The 17,632-nt window shown below is 43.3% G+C and overlaps 1 long non-coding RNA gene across 1 annotated transcript in view; it reads left to right on the top strand.

The window, feature by feature from the left end:
- LOC133485464 (uncharacterized) overlaps positions 1–17,632 on the top strand; it is a 232,799-nt gene that overhangs the window by 173,805 nt on the left and 41,362 nt on the right. The window contains exons 6-7 of the long non-coding RNA XR_009790701.1: positions 7,426–7,682; positions 10,856–10,997. This is a non-coding gene — a long non-coding RNA (uncharacterized LOC133485464). The remainder of the gene's footprint in view (positions 1–7,425; positions 7,683–10,855; positions 10,998–17,632) is intronic.

Raw genomic sequence — 17,632 nt, 5'->3', positions numbered from 1 at the left:
AACTATGGAACGGACTGATGGTGCACATCCGAGACAATTCGCTTTGCTCTCCATTTTTAATACCGAACCGAATAGCCACCCCCTTTTCAGTCCTTGGCCTTCAACACACCATGAGACTGATTTGCTGTCATTTTTACCGTTTACTGTTGTGCTCAGTCGTCTTATATTTTAGATTCAGCGGTTTTTAAAGCGTTGTATAAATGAAACTGAGTTGAGTTTAGGAACCTGTGAGGGAGAACTGGGAGCGTTGGAGAGGCATCAAAATGCTCATTTATTTGGCGTGAGAACAATCTGGCAACAATTTGAGTAAGGCCCTTGCCAATGTAGTAAAATAAGAAGAAATGGAAGAAGCTCGGCTAATTGTTAGCTTGTCATTGTGATTCCCAACTTCCCAATCGCAGAGTCCACGGAGCAACAACAGCACTTCGGTGTTGTTAAGGATTTGCCATCAGAAAAAATACCACACCCCACACCGCAGGATAATCGGGCCTTTGTTGACTTTGATCGCAAGGGAATTTGGCCTGCTTATCAGTTTGCGTGGAGAATTGCTCACGGTATTTTCAAAGCTTTTGGAGTGGTGCCCGCGGCCTCCCATTTGTCATTTACCTGCCAGAAAATCAAATGCGACAGTTAAATTGTGACACTGGCACAAATCTACTCGTTGCCATTAGAGCTAATGTCATGTTTCTGTGCTAATCCCTCATCATTTTAGGGCCTCATTGCCTATTTTTCTCCATGATATTAAGTATTCAAAGCTCATTTACATTCTTATTTTTCAATTTGCTGCTGCAGTAGTTTAATTTATTCCATATCATTTATTTTTCTGAGAGGGACATTAATCATTGGCTCTACATTTTAGCGCCTCTGGGACTTTTTTTTTTTTTTTTTTTTTAATCAATAAAATAAAAGGGATAGCGCTTTAGCAAAAGCTCGTGTTACAAAGGAAGTGGATCTTAATGTTGTAATTGAATTAGCTTGTTATTCTGATTATTTATTTGTTCTGTTTCTTGTTCGTGGATGTGTTTAATTTCCCATCACTTTTTATACGCAGAACTTTGGGCAACTTATTCCTGTTTGTCATTTGTGTTGTTAACAAAAGCACGTGGCGGGGAATAACAGTCATATCAACGAGGAGCTCCCCGTAATGCTTCTCCTTGTTCTAGATTTCTGCTCTGTCGAGCCGGAGGCCGAGCCACTTCCATCCTCTTTCTTCCTCGCCTTTCTTGTTGTTTCTTCATCCTTTCACATTCATTTTATGCTTGGCTATTCCGCAGGCTATCAGTGTATTAATGCCTCGGCTTAAGCCGAACAGCCTCGGCTCCAGATAAGCCTGCGCGCTCGTCACGTGGCTGTGAACAGTAAGTTCACGCTTTTCCAAGTTTTGTTTTGTTTTGTGTGTTGTTTTTTGTTTGTTTTTTTTTAATTGTAAATTTTCTCCTTGCAAACTTTGCCGAGACGTCACACGTCTTCATTAGCCATCGACAAGTCTGAGAGGCTTGACCTTCCGAAGGTGTGACTGAGGGCGGGGGCGTGATGGTTACTTGATGGAGAGGGGTCTGCGGAGATGGGGGGGTCTTTTAACTCTGATACATAATGCCGTGGGCTATAATACTTTGCGCATGGCCGCTCGCAGGCCTACTAATCACGAGGAAAAAGACCCCGCTGTCTCACTCCATAAACCCGGGCCCCGGCTAGGAAGACGGTCACGGGGGCACGATGTCACTTGTAAATCCCAAATTAAACTCAACTGCCCAAAGCTGGCCGGCGTAAAAACACCCTCAACTCCATCCCGCCTCCCTGCGTCTCCCTGTCAGCCGTGCGGGCGGTAACGACGACAGGCGGCTGGCCGCGTGTCAGCCGTGTCAAGGTTGCGCAGTGGTCAATTTGGACGCTTGTTGCTCTCGTGTGGTTTTATGCATTTATGCGTTTCGCCGCCCGCCGCCGTGAAACCGTAATCCTTTGCTTCGTGGAACAGATCATGCAAAAAATAAATACAGCGGCACTGTGATCGACGAATTTCATTCGTTATGTAACTGAGCTCGTACTTTCATTTATTCAGAAAAAGCAATTTTTGTTTAGCCCTTTTCAAATTGACACAAAATTGGCCATTTCATTTTATTTTTGTAGATATTAACATATTACAATATCAGACTGAGATACTATTATTCAAACAAACAATACAGGAAAGAAATAATGAAACAAATAGCCCCCCCCCACCACACACACACACACACACACACAAACGCACGCACACACACAATCAAAGCAAAGCAAATTTACTTCTATATCGCATTTCATACAAGTAACTCAATATGCTTTACGTGATTCAAATAATTTTAAAACTAAGAAAAAAAAACAGCTTATAAACATTAAAAACAAAACCATACAGTGCAAGAAATATCATTTAAAAGTGGAAATGCTCTAAAAAGCAGAGTTTTTAAAACATTCCCAGAAAAGGAGCGTTCTCGCAAACATTGGACATCATTACACCGAGACCACACCAAACAATTCATCGGCAGCACTTTGCCTTTGCGAGGCTTCAAACCGGAAGCGGCCGCTGAGCTATCAGCGGGTCGCAAAGCAGAGACCGGAAGAGTCACAGAAAGGTGTAAACCAAGGGCATCCTTGAAGTTCGCCTTTCGCATCTTTGCTCGAGAACGGCAAGTCGCGCACAACGTACGCCTGGAACCTGGAACAATGGAACACGCGCGTTCGAGTTGAGAGAAGTTCAAATTAAGCGGATGTGTAAAGGTTAGAGTGCATTTTGGGTTCATTCGATACTTTCACCCAAAAGCCGAATTTCCCCGAATTGTATCGTCGATTTATAGAAATTGCGTATCCCGCTTAAAGCAGGAGAGCGTAAATATGAGATCAAAAGCGTCACTATACAGCGGACTGCAGTAGCTGCTTTGAACACGAACATTGTCTGCAAATGTTTTTCCTGGCAAGATGGAATGCGCGAGCTGCATCGAGCGAGGTTCTGTCACTCGGAACCTTTAATTATAACTTCCCAGTATCAGTTGCGGCAAGCCTGCACAGATGCTAAAACCCTCGGAGGCTTGGCTACTCTACCTTGCTTAATCTGAGGCGGGAAGGCGTCGCATCAGCCAATTCAATCTGCGCCGGCGAGCCCCCAACACACACACACACACACACACCCTCCTCACCAGAGCCAATCCGGGCACCGGTTACAATCACGTGACATCCTTCATCAACACTTGTTTTCGCCCGCGTTGTTATGGACCTCCTCTCCGACGCCTCACGCGGGCGCTCTGCTTGCGGAGGATATAGTGAGGTGGTCTGCGCGTGCACGGCTAAAGACGCTATAAAAACCGCTGAGGTATAAAATCGAAAGTGCTCAAGCTGTCCGCGGCCGGAATTGCCGGCGAGCTGGATGGCTGGGGCCTGTTGGAGGTGGTGAAAGATCCCCCGCAGCCAAGTCCAACCTGCTCGCATTGTAAATCACGCGCGCGCGCACAAACACACAAAGTTGGGGCTTGTTTGTTTACATATTGCAGGCTTTACAGCGGCTCTGCTGCGGTGTGCAAGAAGCTGTGCTTGGCTCGGGCTTGACGCACGGCCCGTAAAAGCAAAGCCGTTGTCGGGAGCAGGGATCTTGCTGGCAAATATTTATAAACAGGCCGATTATTTCTCACAATAGCTAGAAAAAGAAGAAAAGTGGCTTGTTAGCGTATCGTTAGACACGCATTCACCGGAACATCCGTGCGTCTTAGATCTCAGAAAACTCTTTCCCCGTTGAAATGAACGAAAATGCCGTCAGTCCTTTGCAACCTTCCCCCAGAAAAACTAAACAGTACAAATATAATTGATTTTTTAAGAAGGAAAAAAGTACTATTCAGTAATAACATAATCCACTACACACGGAACGTCACATGACCAACGCGATTATAACTAGGATTGATGACATTGTTTGAACTGTCTACAGTTTTCTTTTATTTATGGCTGATGTCTTTGAACAAAAGTTAAATACACGTACAGCATATCTTTAATTTATACAAATATGATATGATCCACATCAACAAGAACCCAACCCAAACACTGTCTGTTGTCACCGTTGGTGGCTCCGTGGTAACATCTTGTGTTTCAAGATATTGTAAATGTTTGAAGTTCCCGCGGGTGCTTGGAAACGGTTCCGTTCCCCATTCGGCCCGGACGAGGAGGAGGTGCTTTTACCCGGGTTTGCACATTACAAATGATTCATTTGCTGAGGCTCCTTCTGGTGTGCATCACATAATACAGTTTCACTCAGCTACCGTAAGTGACGCAGTAATCTGCAGTAATATTTGTCATTTTTTTGAAGAGGATAAAGAATATATGCCCGTATGTATTGGCTTATTGTCTGTCTGCCTGTGTTGCCGCAGCGCTTGTGTTCAAATAGCCGTTCCTTAAAGCGGGAAACGCCGCCGCATAAAATTCGTTAGCCCGCCTATAGCGTTTCCAATGATGTGTTAGCATGAAGCTTATAGGCAAAGTCATGTGCTTGTTTTGTACTTGTTGTGAAGCCAGTTGAATCTTTGTCGAAGTCAAGAGACGGGCCAAACAACGGCTCGCATCTGGAAAACCTGGTCGCTCGTATCTCCAGCCACCGCCGTACTCGAGAAACGACAAAAGGACCCAACATATGACACGCTGGTGGTTCGTCTCTGTGGCTCGTGGACCTCCTGCAGAGAGTACTTTGCGACGTAATCCCCAGCTGCTTCATGTACACGTGTACACTTTTCTAGAGAGTACGTTTTGCAAACAGCCACTGGGGTGTTAGCGTGTGCGTGTTTGCAGGTGAACTGGGAGTCAAAGCACTTATCCTAAAGAGAGATCAAGCCCGCACGCTGTATCTTATCTGCGCTTCCAGTGCCGCACTTGCACACACTCACTTGTGCGCCCTCCTCCTCCTCCTCCTCCTCCTCCTGCTACTACTACGACGTACGCTCGCTCGCTATAATCCACACCAGCGCCGCTCTCGTTCTCCGCGCGTGTGTGTTTGTGTGTGAAGGCGACGGAGAGAAGTCAAGCAAGTTTTCCCGCACGTGTCACCGGCGGCGGTCCGTTTCAGTGTGGCCATGTGGTCACAGCTGACTTTGCCGTAGCGATAAGGAGAGATGCGGATTCCCCAGCATCAGAGGGGCCTCGAAGGACCCGATGAGGGCGCGTCGTCGTAGCGTAACACAAGCTGTTACGCTGGAAACTCCAAAGTCGAACACCCCCAAAGTGGCACAATTTGGAATTTGACAAATATATCTCTGAAATAAGGTTTTGATTGCAGGGGGATACATAGGTCCAAATTTGAGGCATACCCACCATTTAACGGAATATTTATTTCATAGTTGTTAATCCTTTCCTCAGGCTTTAAACACTAAAACTCATTAAAGCTCCCTTCATATTACCAAAACACACTTTTTAAAGTATTCCTCAGCAGCCGCTCTCACTATCTCACTTGTACAGTTCTCCAAATAAGAGGTAAAGCGTGCTCGCTTCAAGCTGTTTGCCACTCCCACTTCAAGTCCATTGTAAAAGTGACACATAAGACAACAAAAGAGAATTAGGCATTAGATTTTTACATACCAAAACGGTCATTTTTACATACCAAAACGGTCAACCAAACAATGTCATTTCATCTATCAAAAGTCCGCTAGCTTAATTGCGCACACGTCGTGCCATAGACGGGGCTTATGAATATTAGCATAAAAGGCACTGCTACAGCAACCCGATCATTCATACGAGTTTTGAAAATAATATGTAGGTATGACACAGAAAACAATCTTTGTGAAAACTAATTTCACAAACATTGCCTGCATTCGATTGCATTGTGTAAGTGTGTGTGCGCCCTTAAGCATGAATGTAGGAGCACATGTAGGATACCGTTTTTTTTTCCGAGTGTAAATTTAACAAACTCCGCACTTCTTTTTTGTTTGCATTATTATTGCATTGTATTCAAATATAATCCTTTTTCCACGTACATGACAATTAGGAAGGACCGCCACTGATTATGCTTTTGTCATTTGTTAAAATAAAGACCGAGTGTTTTATTCTTTTTTACGTTTTACTCATAGCAGCGGTTAACTTGTTTCTCCACGTCGATGAGCGTTAACAATAACCAACCCTAAATCTAGCCCAGGAAGTATTTCATACACAAAATTGTTTCAAAAATACAGCGAGCTGTTGCTTGAGGGATCAAGTTGTGTCTCAATTCCTGGGAATCTTTTTTTTTTTTTTTTTTTCCCCCCCACTAGCATGTTATACGAGAACAACCTTCACCACTCGCTATACCCGACATGACAACGGGGGGGGGGGGAAGGCTTTCAAAACAATATAAATAAATAAATGTAAAAAAAATGAAGGATGGCGGGAGGTGACAGGTAACCAAATTCCGTGTCATATCCTCCTGCTGTCTCCACTGTTGCCACTTGGCATTTTAATGGAAGGGAATGCGATGTAACATGTAGTGGTAAGTACAGCGGCAGCCTCGTCGCCAAAACGGGGAGAAAACTTAACTCCTCAGACCTATGCATTAAACATATTGTAGAATAGAGTGTAACATTTATCACTGTCATTCCTGGAGAGTTTGTGTAAATTTAAATGCGCTCAAGCGTGCTGAATTCCCCCCCCCCCCGCGTCCCCCCCTGCGCCCCCCCCCCCCCCCCCCCCAAACCCCCCATCAACAATGTATGCGCACAATGCCACCCCAAAGCCCATTTCACTGAAATCCCTCTCATTGTTCTGCACGACCATCCCACCAAACGGCTATTCATCTTTGGGGAATATGCTGTACAGAAATGTCTTTGTACGTGAGGCCTGTTCCACGTTGCTTCTTAACTGTCGGCCCATTTTCCATGCTTTAGTAAAGTTCCCCCCCAAAAAAATCACATGGATATAGTTGCCAAGATTGCAGACTTATTTTCATCCTCATTTCAGCATGTATTACTATATACAAAGGCTTACCGGCTTTCACTTTTATTACAAAAATATTATCATAATCACTTACTGGTTCCCACACAAATGGCTCTAAACCAGAGCAGACGATTAAATAAAGGCTTTGTGGATTATTCGTGACAAGCACTTTTCCGGTGGGGGGCGAAATGGAACAATCGTGCCTTTAAACGTGGACCATGACACATTAAACATTAGAATAAATTACCTAACCTTTACAACTTGCGGTGCCAATAACAGTGTAAATGACAGATCATGACTTATTATTCACTCCGAGATCCTGCACATAATAATGATGTCATCAATAATGGCCGCTATATTGCAGTTTAAAGAAGACGAAGAAGAAAAAAAACACTCAAGGCAGTTAATTTCTTCCTTTTTTTTTAAATCAGCCATCTGGAAAGAAGGACTAAAAAGATTGTGAGGGACACAAAAGAAAAAGAAAAACAAGAAAAATGTTCTGCATTATGTTCCTTTTAGCAAACTGCGCTTATGAGTCAATTTGGCAAACAACGTGAGGCCAACTTGACGGAAGAGGCACATCAGCGGCGCTGACACGGAAGCTTGCCAGTGACCGGCCGACAACAAATGGATCTCATCTGACAAATATCCTGCAGGGCCCTTTTTTTCCTCTTTCTTTCTTTCTTTCTTTCTTTCTTTCATTTTAGCCCAAGGTGCCGCGTCGTCTGCGCTCCTCAAGTGGAAGTCATGGTGATGGACACCCGCACATTAAGCTGGTAAGTGTATATGTACGGCACACATGGTGTCTTAATGCTTGTCACACTCCACTGTCCTTGTCTTTGCTGAGGGAAAGGCTGTTGGGCTTCACACTCACACACAGAAAGCGTAAATGGGCTTCTCAAAGAATTTGTGCTTGATTGGGGGCGATCTGTTTATCTGGACCGGTTTTATGCGCTCACTAATTGGAATCAACTTTCCAATGGTACCGTTCAACATCGTTTGACCGTTTGACTTAAGAAGGTTGAGGCATTGGGGGGAAACTAACTTTTGAACGGAAGGTGATAAAGGGATACATTTCTCTTCCACCCCCGCGTTTTCCGAGGTCAGCTTTTCAACGTTAGCTGCCGCGTCCTCCTACGACACAGGTGTCCGATGCAAATCCCCAAATGACTTTATGGATCTGGCCCGCCATATCATTTCATGTGGCCTGCGTAAGCAAATAGTGTGCGTGTTTTTCTGCACCAAAATTTCAAAGTGGCTTCACTTTTAATAATAATAAGAAGAAGAAATGCCGTGCGTAATGCATTTTGGACCATTTTCAATAGGACCAAAACCAAGCGGATGTTCAAAAATTAAAGTTCGAATTTTGCACCCCAACATTTTTAAGGGTGAGCTTTCCAACGTTACGTACGACATCGAGAAGCGTCCGAGCCAGGATTTTGCCTGTTTCGGCGTACGACTTTCTTCGAGTGTCTGATTTCTGAGTGTTGTGGTCGTCCGAGGTTTATTACCGTATGTAGGTAGGTTTTTGGGTTTTGGTTTGTTTTTTTTTACCTTCGTGATAATGTTTATGTTACAACACACATTTACTTGCCACCTTGCTCACCTCAGCAATCTGGTTTATCAGGGAAGAAGGAAATCAGTCACTAGGCCACGCCCTTTAAAGGCACACGTCCAACATACACACAAGTATGTCTCGTAATTACACATTATAAAACTGTCTTTTTTTTTTTTTTTTACATTCTCTCTTATCATATTTTTATACAATGCAGTGCTATTTTCTTTATTAAAGACGTAACATCGGGAGATGTCAATGGCATTTCAATTAATTTCAATGGGGAAAATTGATTTGAGGCACATACTCGGTCACCGAACGAATTTAACTTGCAAGTTGAGCTACTACTGTTTCTGCATGTCGACTTTGTGGTGGTGGTGGGGCGGGGGGCTCTACTCATGTTTGTCGTCGTGTTCAGACGTCATTAGCGATGCGCAATAGAAGCCGAACAGCAGACGCGGCTCCTCACTTTGAGATGATAGCTCGTGATTGATGCCGTCTGTTGTTGGCGCTGATCGTCCATTATAGGACACGTCACATGCGGCGCGTGGCATTGAGGGTCATTTCCAGACAGCCTCGGCTGAAAATCTTAAATAAATTTAATTGTCTGCATCCGCCATCAGAAATGACTTTATGGATTTTGCTTCATAATTAAGAGCTTCCACATCCATAAACTTAAATCACTGCGCACAGATGTTGAGGTGTAATTAAAGCATTAAAATGTGGCGCTAAAAAACATCCACAGCAACAGCCACAGCACTTTTGTTCAAAGGAAAGGACCTCCAGTGTTTCTCTGTTTTGCAACACCGGGAACTCATTCCCATAAATCTTCAGCATTCGTAGCCCAAGTGATGCTAACGCCATTAGCTGTTGATTTAATGATGCGCTTTCTGTCATTCCTTTTTTTCTCTCTGCTGGGAATGTGTGTGCGTTTTCGAGGACGAGACGGCTGCAGACGTTCTCATGTCAGCTACCTCCATTATGCCAAGGTCACTCCATTGCTTTTCTTAATGTGCTCAGGCAAAGTGTCACTTTTGCAGTTCTGTGGCAGTAAATAAGAAGTGGCTCTAATTTGACTGTAGTGTACCAAAGGCCCTTTATGGGTTGTTAATTTAGTGTTTAAATACATTTAGCAGTTGAGAGTGGGTACTGATTAGGCAGGCCCTCCCAGTGACGGCACTTTTTTTGTTCCTGCCTGAATCTGACTGTCTATATATTTGTAAATGTGTGCTCATCTTATATGGTTGGAGTACTACTTTCCAAAATGTGTGTACAAATGTATCTCAAACAAAAAAACAATTCCGTTATTCATCATTGCGTTAGTATTTTTTTAAATCAAGCTTTTTAACATAAAATGACTGACAAAAAACATGCAACCACCCTATTATGTACAGTATACAGCATGCGGAATGTCATTTTCTAGTGTTCAAAAATCAAAAATGTCATGTTTTTAATATAGACCTTTCATATACATGAATTTATATATATATATATATATATATATTATATCAATAATAAATATATTGTTGAATTAATACCTCAACAAAGGTCTTTTTTTTCATCTTCAGTTCTGTCAAAGTTGGGATTACTGTGTTCATTTACAGTACTGTCGTTTATTGATCCCTAAGAAAATATGTAGCATATATAATTCATAACAATAACGAAAAGGTATGACAGCAAACATCTTAGAATAACAAATATGTTCCATAATACTAAGACCAGGGTCAGGGAATTGTCATAGATACCGTATATAAAATAGAATATTTTACATTTTACAAGAACGAACACGAAAAAAACCAAAAAGGCAATTTAGTCTTACTGGAATGCCTGCCTAAACAAATGCGTTTTTTAGCTGCTTTTTAAAAAATCATCACTCAAAACTAAGGGCATTACACAATATGGGGGCAATGGACTGCAAGGATCATCTTTAATTTTTTGTACTTTGTGTGAGGGACATTAAAGGGGAATTTTGCAATTTAGAAGGGGGAAAAAAATACCTTTTTGTTATACAGCATTTGTTAAAACTGTCACTATGACCTGACAGAAGTACATGGTAAATATGATTTGTTTACAAAAAATCACCTGTCATCAATTTGCAAGAAACCACCGTGCCCGAGGGGAAGCAACCAATCGGAGACAGAAAGCGGGACTGACGAGGTGTCAAAACATTTGATGCGCACTCTTGGGCGCATCAGATGACAACTCTTCCAAAAAGCTGCGAGCTGAAAGTGGCCTGTGGAAAACCAATAGCACCTCCCGACGCTGCAGATTCTTCCTGACATCTAATGCCGCTTATGAAATTGGCGGGATAAGTTAATGTGTCACAGTAACATTGATTTTTCATTTACCTCCCTCTGCCCCGCGTCCCTCGGCCGGCCGGGTCTTTTCCTTCAGGCGTCAGGATGGATTACAGGCGACCGCTGTTGAGACCGAGCGTCATGACCGGAAGGAGGAGGAGGAGGAGGGGCAGCAGAGGATGCGGGTCAGCGTGTGAGCTGCCACACCTGATTACAGGTGACGTCATCTCCAGTGTCAGGTAAGGTGTTACGTGGACTCCGCAGTATCTGTTCAATCCCATACCGAAACTGTTGGGGTGTAGCGGACTTTCATCGGAAGAAATCAGTGGCGTCGCTAGGCCTATTTTAGGGGGGCTTCGGCCTTGGCTTGCCCCCATCAATAAAACGCAATGAGGCCCCTGGATGAAATTATGAAAAAAGCTGAAATTATGGCTTTGTTGACCATTTTGCCGTTTCAATATACAATGTTTAATTCTCGTTTGCTTTATGAGTCAGTTTACACTCAACTTCAAGTGGGAGTGGCAAACGAACAAGCCCGTGCTGCCTTCTTTTTTCGTTCCCTGCAAGTGATATGATACGATAGGCTCCTTTTTCTTGACAGCGAGAGCGTGAGACCAAGCGCGAAGGAATCATTTTAAAAAGTCTTTCAAAAATACGTGTGAGATGGTTAAACGTTGTATACGTGGTCCTCGTCTTTCGCCGATTTTCACCTGTTGTAGTTAAGACTGGAACGTATCCCCCCACAATAAACGGGCGTTCACTGCAATAATAAAGGAACAGAGATGACAATTTTCTAAGAAGTTATGAATATCCTCTGGCAAATTCAACATCAAACATGAAACTACGGCATAAAATGTCCTCGGAATCATCCATCCATCATCAGCGTTCGTGTGCGTGCACTAAATATATCATTCATAAAGTACAACTTAACTAATAGAATTTTCTTCTTGATGAATGACAATTAAGGCAATTTATTTTCTCCCCTGTGGTCACCTCAAAAGTGGGCCTAAAATGAGAGCGTTAAGAAATCTACCCGGTTCCTATGAGAGAGAGAAAGGCGGCTGAAAGCGCTCCCGTAACAACTGCGCGCTGCTCAATGAGCTATGTCGTCAGTTCCATATGAGATTGGTTAATACAAAAGCTTGCCGGTGAAAAACATTGTCCTGCTGCCAGTGACAAAGACAAAGTGCCTGCGTTTGGCGTACGCGCGAGTCAAAGGGACAGGTGACGACAGGGAGGGCGAGCAGGGGAGCCAATTTGAATTTCACATCGAGGAGGAGGCAGCGTGTCATTAAAAAAGCCTAATTTCAGTGTCAGGTAGCCTTACAGGTGATCCATCATCTTGTCACAAGAATTTTATTTTATTTTCAAAGGAGTTCAAAGCCAGCCTTCCTGACTTTTTCGCTTCACTTTCAATTAGATTTAAAGGCAATTAAAAGGGAGAAGTCTCTCATGCACATCGGAGGCGGGGGGGGGGGGGGGGGGGGGGGGGGAACCTTTTTCGGAAAACCAAACATTATGGAGCTTCTAAATCACTAAGAGCATATTTTCTAAAAGTAACTAATATAGTGTAGGGCTGGGGGGGGGGGAAAGAATAACTCAGGTCAATCGACTTCAAAAATAGGCAACACAAAATTTCTACCTTGTAGCTAAGAGCAACAAATAAATAAATAACGGAAGCATGTTTGTGCCGTAGGAACGCACGTTTCACGTGGACATTTATTGCAGACGGACACAGTGTTGGCGCTATGATAAAAATTTGCCCAGAAACGACAAAGGAGCGTCTATAAGTGATTTTTATGACGCCGTTCGATGTGTAACGTACATATAACATGACAAGTATGAGGGAGCTGAACGGCAATTCGCGTTTTTTTGACCTGGAGTGGCAATAGCTAGCACGCTGATGCTAATCGCCATTGCTAACCGTTTAGCATTTTGCTGTGTCAAATTCTGGACACCAAATTTACACCCTACACTCAGTACCAACTTATGCAGTTTAAGAATGGAAATCCATCCCTCATAAATGAGAATAAATGCATGTTAGTAGTAAAAAAAAAAAAAGTAACAGTGGGTGGGGGTGATTATTATTCGATTATTCGATCAGCGATCAATAGGAGAATCGATTCTAAAAAGATTCGAGTGTGATCGTGATAGAATTTTTCGAGATCCGAGCCGTCGTTCCGCCGCGATAGACTTCACAACAAGCAGCAGATATTGAGCAATTCCTTGTATAAAAAGAGACCCAATGCAACTTCAAGCTATTTATTTCCACTTCCACTCTAATTTTTGTGTAAAACTAAACATGAAACAAAGACAACTACATGTATATTCAACCAAACTACATAACCTTGCTGAAAGTCCGCTCGCTTAATGCTAACACATGATTGGAAACTGCTAATGAAACTAGCATCAATATTTCGGTGGCTATGTACTTTCAAATAACATATTTTTGTACACAAAAATGCAGAGCAGACAACAATACTCACAGTCATGACTAATATTACCGCAGCTTCTTTTGTGTTTCGTCGCTGCCCTGTGCCCAAGTTGCGCACACCAGAAGGCGCAAAGCCCATTCAATTATCAGGATGCACCAACTCTTTAACTCTTTACATTCTGTCTAATTATGTCGCTCCTGGATGCGTACAGCAGCCATTCTCGACTGCGGGGTCGGGACCCCCAAGTGGGTGGCGGACAAGTACAATTACAGAGAGTACTCGACGGTATCGACATACTGTACAATGTTTTGAGGTTACAAATTGTTCTATATAGATGGTCGCTTGGCACCCTCGGTTAATACTGTTTTTCATTGGAGTCTTTTATATTGATCAGTGTTTTTCATAAAAATAGCTAAAGTAATTATGACTTGTTAGTTGAAATTAGTGACTTACATGAAAAATTCTGTATGTAAGCAAAAAAATCGAGGAGCCCCGTCGAAAGAAATATTCAGTGTATCCCAGGAGGGACTTGATCTTGATTTGTCCAATATCATTATTTTGAATTTCCCTAAAAAGAAGAGATGAGTGAAATTTGGTGACAATATTTTGTGCAATCATGATAACTAATAACGTTTTTTGTATATTGCCACGTTCATCCTCCGTTTCTTACTAAGGTGCTCTGAAAGGCACTTTCAACATGTGAGCATGTGTTATTATGTTTCTATATATATATGATGCACGTATGTCTCCGAAGGCTATTTTTGAACAATTCATCTTCTGTATTGTTGTTCACTTTTGTAAAAATGGTTTGTGATTTGGCGACAATCGTGGAATGTGAAAACCCCTGGTGTACAGTATAGTGTTATTTTCCTATTAAAAACTAGTGCTGAAATTTTGAGGGCGTTTGTAACGGATTAATGGCATTTCAGTTGATTTCAGTGGGGAACAATGATTTGAGAGACAAGTGTTGTGAGTCACTCGTACGGTCACGGAAGGAATTCAAGTCGAGACGCCACCGTAGAGTGTCGCACACGTTTGTTCGTCAAGTCGCCCCAGCAAAGTGCACATCAGCACCCTGAGAAGGCCACTTATTGCTACATTTCGGAACCTAAACGCCTGTCGGCTCCAATCTGTCCACAGGAAGGCGTCCTGGTAATAAAATACATCTGAGGGAGCTTGGCAGCGAGGGGGGGACGCACGTTCTCCTAGATAGGCGGTGACAAAACAACATTACCATGTCCGCTTCACACGGCGACTCGTACAGGACAGATGGTTGTTTCCGCCGACGACTCGAGCTTCAGACACAAACACGTGCGCGCGGAGAACAAATCCACACTGCCTGATTTTGGAAACACTTTTAGATATCGTTTATATTGTAACATAAAAGTTTCCAAGACGTGTCATGGATCTCATTGAAATACAGGAAGTACTACGTTTGTCTCGATATTTATATATATATTTATATATATATATATATATATATGTGTGTGTGTATTTAAAAAAAATTGCAACACTCAAACTTGTCTTACTATTAAAACTTTATAGCTCAGTTAGGCTGAGTTCCTTATATTTAAACCTCAGTGTGGCTGCCATTAATTCTTCGAATCAATTAAATTAGAAAAGAATGTGCAGTGAGTGTGCAGAATTTGATACTACTTTGACTCCATTAACTTTATCGGTCGTGTTGTACAAGCATCCAAAGTTCCTCGTGACTTTGCTCGTTCAAAGAGGAGAGCAATCGGCGCGGGAAGTGGGCACAGTTCATACGTGCGGGTGGGGGTGGGGGTGGGGGTGGGGGAGGGGTCACACGAGCGCAACGTTGGCAGCGTTCCGAGGGGCGCGGCGTCGTTACATGGACATGTAAGCACCGTCGTCCGCGCATCACGCCGCCTAAGTGGCCGAAAATGCCAGGGCAGCAAAAAGTGGCGAACAAGCGCGCGGATTCATTAGGCGAGCCCTTCCCAGCATGCTTTGCAATGACAAATGATTGACTTGGAACAATATCTAAAGTGATCAGGATAAAGTAGCAGCCATTTCAAGGCTCAGCAAAATTCAAATTCTAATTAGACCTTGCACCACATTCCAAATAAAAATGGCTCCCTCGGTGCTTTAGCCTATCAGGTGTCTCTCCCAGACCACTGGAACAAAACGAATAAAGAAAATGATTAAAGCGATAACAAAGGCATAAAATTCAAATTATAGCAGCATCACATCTGGGATCGGTATGTCACGGCACTGCTATTTCTGCCAACCACGGACGCACGCACACACACACACACACACACACACACACACACACGTTTCTGCGTGAGGACAAGCAAAGAGTGAGAAGGAGATGTAAAAAAGAGGGGAATTAAAAGGTGGAGAGCAAGAAGGCAAATAGGCTCTCAGCTTTAAGGTTATTAATGACTCCTCCAAAAATGTGCGAGCTTTCCAATCTCTGCGAGAAGCGCTTGAAGGAGCCTGCAGATGAAGCTGACCTTCACAATGTTCTTTGGTCTTTAGTTAAGAAATTCACTCACCATTATGGCATCATTAGGGAAACAAGGATAAAATTACTCCATGGTTAATGACCTATAGGATCCCCACCAAAATTTGTTTCAGATCTAATAAAAGTGAGCCTAACACACTCCAATGAATTATGAGGACTGCTACGCCGGGTATTAAAATGTGCGGGAAATAGATTTTCTGAAGCTAGGAGGACTGGACTTTTCAAATCAGATAGTAGAATGGAATTTTATGGGCAATAAATTCCACCATGTCTCAATTCCATTTTTTTTTTCCCTTGGCCTCACCGAAATTTTGAGCCTGTGATGGAATCTGTGAGTGGGATAGCCTCTAAAAATTCATTGCCAATTGCCGTCTCCTCCTCTCTCCCCTTAAGGTAGATAGATTGATGGATGAATGGCTAAATGGGCGAATAAGTGGAGAAACGGTAGAAGCCAAGGAAAACTCGATGTATGATGGAAATAAATGATTAGATACACATACGGCTACTCTCAGTCTCAGAAGGAGCGATTCAAGAGGAAAAGACTTCTAAAAATACATTTGAAAAAATACCTGCACCCTTATTCTTTCACAAAACTGTTGACAGCAGAGTAGTCACATTACCGGCTTACTACTTAGGCATGGGAATTCATAAGCGATCCGATTTGATTCGTGATGCTGCTTATCGATCCCATTTGTGAGCAGTTTTCTCATTGATTCTCATTGGGTGAGGAAAGGAAATATTATGTGACGCGGGGGTCCGGAATGTATGACTGTATGCGACCAACAGCGATTGGCTGTCCCTTACCTAATATGTTCTGTGCGAGAACTCAGTAGCATACAATTCCACCTCCAAAGTACCTCTCACATACAATTTGGTCCTTGTGAGCAGTCTCATTGTTGTTATTGTTATTGTTGTTGCTATGTTGCGATGGTGGCAACAGGCTGGTTGTCCTGTCAAAAGCAGAAGTGCCCCCTCCAGACCCATCCTCAGGTGGGGAAAATCTGCAATAGAGAGACCATATAAAGAAGAGTTTGTTTTGATGTTTTTACTCCTCCCACATGCTTTCAAAAAACATTTCAACACGTGTTAAAGTATTCCTTAGCGCCTGTTGTCACTCCTTCGCTTGTACAGTTCTCCAAATAAGAGGCACAGTGTGCTTGCTTCAAGCTGTTTGTCACTCCCAGTTGAAGTTTACTGTAAAAACTGACATAAAACAACAGCCAAACTGGATCATTTTGCATGATGAAAATCCTCAAGCTTAATGCTAACACGTAATGCGAAACACCAGAAACTGGCTGTGGGAAATGAGCAATTTTCGGCCAGCAGAGGACGCACAAAAAGTCAAAATGTAAAACACCTACGTGAAAGTAAAAGAAAATGGCCGTCGGTTTTTAAGTGGCACTTTTAAAGCGGCGTCGGATTAGCGTGGCTGCTGGCTGGATGCAGCCCCCAAGAAGGAGTTTGCCAGCTAATGGCATTTGCTCTCTTTAAACTTTAATCTTTCCTATTAATTCCCTGCAACTGGAGAATGTGCGAGAGTTAATGTTCCATGAACGTGTTTCTCACTCTGCACTCTCCTCAAGCTAATTACCCTCAGGTGCTAAATGGGGGGAAATTGCAATCCATTTGGAAGGGAGAAATTTCACCTCCCCTTATCCCCCCCACACACACACACACACACGCACACACACACCTACCGCCCACCGCCCCCTCGCGTGCAGTGAAAAAGTAGAGAAAATCAAACATTGAGTACGTTGAATCCAAAATGGACAATCAGCGCTAATGTGCGATGGGCTCGCCCTTCTCCAAGGTGGCTTCGGGGAGCGTAAACGGCTCGCCCTCGTTTCCCCGCCTCACCGCTTATCGCGCGGGTCACGCCGAGGTCAGCCGCGGAGGACCCGATGCCGAACAGATGTTTGATGGACGTGGATGCCGCAGATTGGCCACC

Source organism: Phyllopteryx taeniolatus, chromosome 11, assembly GCF_024500385.1.
Source record: "Phyllopteryx taeniolatus isolate TA_2022b chromosome 11, UOR_Ptae_1.2, whole genome shotgun sequence".
NCBI lineage: Eukaryota > Metazoa > Chordata > Actinopteri > Syngnathiformes > Syngnathidae > Phyllopteryx > Phyllopteryx taeniolatus.
This window is presented reverse-complemented; position numbering and strand designations above follow the sequence as displayed.